At 48.7% G+C, this 5508-nt stretch overlaps 1 pseudogene; it reads right to left on the reverse strand.

The window, feature by feature from the left end:
* Nucleotides 1-2405: 2405 nt before the first annotated feature.
* Nucleotides 2406-4948, reverse strand: LOC136154056 (heat shock transcription factor, X-linked member 3-like; annotated as a pseudogene).
* Nucleotides 4949-5508: the final 560 nt, after the last annotated feature.

The following is a 5508-nucleotide window of genomic DNA, read 5'->3' on the forward strand; positions in this document are numbered from 1 at the left end:
CTCCCCAGGGGTGAGGCCCCACAGCAACACCTGTCTGCTGGTGAATCACTTGGGGACCTGATGCCTGCAGGCTCCCCGGTGGGACCCTCATGCTCTGTCCCTGTGTCCTGCAGTGGGGAGACTGAGAGCTGCCTGTGGGCTGGTGGGTTCCTGGCACACCAGACCTCTTTTTTTTTTTTTTTTTGCTCCCTCCCTCGCTTGGCCTCACCCCAAATTCCCTTTGCTGAGATGAGCCTGTTTTAAATACTCAGCCAGAGAATTCAGTTCACCACAGTTCCCCGCCATGATAAGTCTTAGTCTCTAGCAGGTGTGACTTTTATTTATTTTTTTATTTTATTTTTTTTCCCATTTATTTTTATTAGTTGGAGTCTAATTACTTTACAATATTGTAGTGGTTTTTGCCATACATTGACATGAATCAGCCATGGATTTACATGTATTCCCCATCCCAATCCGCCCTCCCACCTCCCTCTCCACCCGATCCCTCTGGGTCTTCCCAGTGCACCAGCCCCGAGTGCTTCTCTCATGCATCCAACCTGGGCTGGTGATCTGTTTCACCCTTGATAATATACATGTTTTGATGCTGTTCTCTCTAAACATCCAACCCTTGCCTTCTCCCACAGAGTCCAAAAGTCTGTTCTGTACTTCTGTGTCTCTTTTTCTGTTTTGCATATAGAGCTATCATTGCCATCTTTCTAAATTTCATATATATGCGTTAGTATACTGTATTGGTCTTTATCTTTCTGGTTTACTTCACTCTGTATAATGGGATCCAATTTCATCCATCTCATTAGAACTGATTCAAATGAATTCTTTTTAATGGCTGAGTAATATTCCATGGTGTATATGTACCACAGCTTCCTTATCCATTCATCTGCTGATGGGCATCTAGGTTGCTTCCATGCCCTGGCTATTATAAACAGTGCCCACTTCTGGGCATACACACCAAGGAAACCAGATCAGAAAGAGACACGTGCACCCCAATGTTCATCGCAGGTGTGACTTTTAATCACTTTGTTCTCCTTCTGTGTCCTGTCTTTGCACACAGGTCTCATGGACATTGGGGACACTTTGCTGTGCCCAGAAAACTTAGAACACAACCAGGTGGAGGAGCTGGAGATCAGGCCCTGTTACCGGACGTGGAACAGAAGTACCTGACTGTTCTCACCAATCACCGCTGGCTGCTAAATCCTGTCCCGGAGAGGGGTGGGAAGGACATCTTACAGGTGGACATCCCTGAACACATGATTCCCCTTTGGGCAGGAGGCCTGTCCAAACTGGGCTCTCGAGAGGAAAGTGACTGAGAAACCAGCTCTTGGTGACGCCATCCAGTCACCGCTGTGCCCTGGACGTGCCCATCTGGTTCAGTCTGAATGGGCCCCGCCCACTTGGTGTGGGGCCAGGGGCCGGACTCCCCTCATGCGGTGCTGCTCTGGACTCAGTGAGAGTCTCTGGGACTTTGTCCTTTATGAAAAGATGGTGTTGCCAGTCGTTTGGGCCCTGCTGGGTCTGGGTGGTTGAGAGAAATGTATTGTTAGGAAACCAGTTAGTGTTTTTCCCTCTCTGCCCTGGTCCAAACTCCCCGATGTTGGAACAGTCTCCAGGGGGGTGATGGGGAAGGCTGGGGGCTGGGCAAAGCATCGGCAGGCAGAGAGGCCCACCAGGCCCAGAAACAGGCCGTGGTGTGTCCTTACACGTGACCCTTGTCCTACTGTAAAGTGTCCCTTGGTTCACAAGGCATGTATGTAGGATGCAGTGCCTGGCAGGATGCTACACATCCAACAACAGACTCCTAATACAGCTGTGAGGGCAGAGAGACAAAGGATGTTGTTCACCTTGTAGAACCATGTACTTGTCTTTGGGTTTGGGGTCATGGGATTTCAAGGCCCTTGGTGGGTGGGGTGACCCTTCTTTCCAGTCAGGCTCTTGGGGAGCACCCTGGTTTGGGAGCTGGAGACACTCAGCTGCTGATCAAAAAATTGTGGCATTGTTAGGGGACCCTTGAGGAGCCCCTTCTGCTTCACGGAAGATGGCAAACCCAAGGTCAGGAACCCGATTGGGCTGTCTGCTGAGCAGCAGGCAAGGCCCAGGGACCTGTCCATCCCGGGCTCGCCTCAACACTTGGCTCATGTGTCAGACCGTTGGCCAACCATGTGAAATGCTGCTGCTTCAAATGAAAAGGGACCATGGGGACTGGACCGAAGGTTGCCTAGGGCGTGGGCTTCCAGCCTCATCTGGCTCACCCAGTGCCACGTGAATAGCATGGACATAGAGAAAGAACAGAGTCGCAGTTCTCGTTTGATTCTTTATTTAATCCTGTGGAGTTTTGCTTTACTTTATTAGAGCCAGAAATAGATTTTTGGTTACAAGAGAGTGCTTTTCACGGTCCCTAGGGATCTGGCAGTTCAGGGATTGGGCTTGTCCTTGAAATGCTCACAGAGGGCACACTTGTAATCTGAGATTTCACCCTGCTCCTCCTCTGACTCAGGGGCATCATCTGGGGCCATGACTGAAAGGGCCGCCATCAGGATGGAGTAACAGGTCTTGTACACATCCATCACTGAATCATAATCTGGGTACTCCAGGGGGTTCCCAGGCAGTTCCCTTGAGCTGTTCCTTCCAGCAGTGCTGGGAGCCGTTACAGGAGGTACCGCCCGTGACGAGGTTATGAAGAAAATACCGGGCAGGCAAGACCGTCCGGGACCCCATCCATGATGGAGTCACCAGGAAAAAACCTGACAGGCAAGGCCATCTAGGATAAGGGACCCTCCAGGTTTGTTTCGGCCTCTACCCCACCCTGTATCCTCCTCCCTTTTCTGCTGTTGTGCTGCTGTTCTTGTTTACCCTGCTGCGGATTCTTGTGTTGCCTGCTGAGAGCTCTCCTGCTCCTCTTTCACTGAATGAGGACCAACTTAAAACCCTAATTAATAAATCTCCTGGATGCTGGTACCCTATGAAGGGGCCAGGGATGAAGGAAATGCTTAAATTCAAACCCTTTTGCTGGCATTCTGGCTTGTGTGATAAATATGTGCTCTCATTGCAAAAAATGCTCTTGATTGTTCTAAACATCCTAAACACAGTACACTAACAAAAGAAACTATTAAGCATAGGCCCCTTCACGGGGTGAGAAAAGCTCCACAAATATGATAGCCACAAATGTGCCTAATAGAAAATACTTTAGATGGAGATTAGCTGGCGACTTCTTGCAGGTAGTTAACTTTTAGACTAAGAGCCTGCTTTGTACCATATCTGCTGTTTCTGCAGTCCTTCACATTCCTGTTCTGTAAAAATGTAATCCTGTCTAGTTCCCATAGAGATGAGCTTATTAGAAAGAAAATAGATTAGTTATAAGAAAAACAGGGTCGGCTACTGAAGTTGCTTAAGTCACACCAGGTGCAAGCCATAAAATGTTAGCAGGCCTGAAGACCAAATGATAAGAAAGACTTGTGAATGAAAAAGTATGTGGGTGACATCCAGTTTCTGTTGAAGGTCAAGTTGCTGTAGTGTTTTGAGATGACCTGTGTGTAAGCAATATGCACTTCCCCCAAAGATGTTGTTAAGGGTATAAAGGAGCCATGCAAAAATAAACTTCAGACTTAGCCCCGAGCTTTGTCTCACTCTCTCTCTCATTCGCCGATGCCGTTCATCCTAAGGGTTCCCCTGGATCCTGCTGGGGCTGGACCCTGGCACAGCAGTAGCCAGGGGTATAGATATTGCATTGCTGGACATGCCCTCCCACTGAGGCTACCGTGCTCACTGGGGAGATGGTTTCCTCCACCCTGCCTGTCTACACTGCCCATAGAGCAAAGGCCAGAGAACACAAGTGAACACCGGCTGGGGCTTCTGCAAGCAGTTGGGATTCCCTTCTGGACTTTCCTGCCCACTTCTTGGGTGCACTGGTTGTGGTGGAGTCAAGGAGAATGTCTGATTTCCACCGCTTGCTTCTTTCTCTTTGGAATGGTTGTTGTGCTGGTGGCAGGCTGAGCAGTTGTTATGGGGTTGCCTTTCCTCCAGATGTTCTGCAGGAGGAGAGGCTTGTCTCTCTGAAAATTGGAATTGTGATAGATCTGAAAGGACATGAATCACTTTAGCCACCGTGAGGGAGAAGAGCTGTTCCTCGCCACCTGCCTTCCCACCACCATCCCGGCCATGCCTAAGTATGGAGACAAGGTCTCTTCATTCTTGGCAGGTTGTGAGGCCCTAGCATATTGATCCCTACAGCTCCCCCTGGGCTGGCCTCTCTTGAGGTGTTACTGGTGCTCCCTGACATCAAGTGGCCCCTCAGGGTCTGGAGTCACCCCTGTGGGTCCTGTCTAAGGGGGTGGTGGAACATGACAGACTGCTTTCTCCTCTTTCCTTAACTACTCTCTCATGAGAAAAATGTTATCCCGGGAAATGAAACCCGTCCAGTATTTGGCACATCTAGTCTAGTTTCCCCACAAGGGCTTTCTATGTTAGCATCATCCTCTTCTTCCCTGCATAGTGACCTGAAGGGTGGATTTTATTGAACCCGTACAGCTTCAGTTCACAGATGAAACTCTTGACACTGTCTGTCTCGAAGATCTTGTCCACACATCTGTACTGGGGGAGATCTGCCTCTGTCTGGAAGAAATCTGCATTGATGACACTGTGTCTCCCTCGTCATTCCAGTGCACAGAGGTGAAGGCCACATCCTCCACGATCACCCAGAGCTTCTTGGGGAAGGAGAGTCTGAGGATGGTGTTGTTCTCTTCCTCATTGGGCATTTCTGGGTTTGGGCCCTCTGGAGGTGGTTTGTCACAGAGCCCTGGATCTGGGCTCTCAGGTTGGTCACCCTGCTTCTGCAAAGCCTCCCCTGAATCCACATTTGGACCCGAGGGGAATCACGGGGGTCCCCTGCTGAGGGCTCCCCATCAGTTGATGGGGGCAGTGGGGCTGCACGTGCCTCATGGGAACTCTGGCTAGTCATGGAGCCAGTCAATCTCAGGAGCATTCTCTACCCCAGCAGTGAATCCTCAGGGCAGAAGGGCCTCAGACCAGGGTTGGGGTGCCCAATAAATACTCTCTGGAGATTCTAGAATCTGGGTACACGCCAGGCATGTAATTAAGTGGTCAGCTTTCTTAAAAGATGACAGTATTTACTGTTGAAGATGAAAGTGAGGTTCAGGAAGGGGGTAAAATATGGACTTTTGTTTTTACTCAATTGTATCATTTAATATTATAATTATTGGATAAATGTTTGTCCAAGTAAATAAAAGGATAAATATATGTGACTTACCATTCAAGAGGGAAAACCAGACACAAACAATACCTATAGAATTATCCCATTTGAATAAAGCAAAGCACATTGTATATGTATATATTTACATATATGAATGTTAAAGGAATAACATTGGAAGGGTGTTCACTGAGAGTTTGACAGTGTTCATCTCTGTGAAGGGAAGGGGACAGAGTTGAGAGTGTGACACTCTTTCTTCTCTATTCTTCCCATTGTTTGAACTCTTTACAAAGAAAATATAGTCAGGGAGC

Source organism: Muntiacus reevesi, chromosome X, assembly GCF_963930625.1.
Source record: "Muntiacus reevesi chromosome X, mMunRee1.1, whole genome shotgun sequence".
Lineage (NCBI taxonomy): Eukaryota > Metazoa > Chordata > Mammalia > Artiodactyla > Cervidae > Muntiacus > Muntiacus reevesi.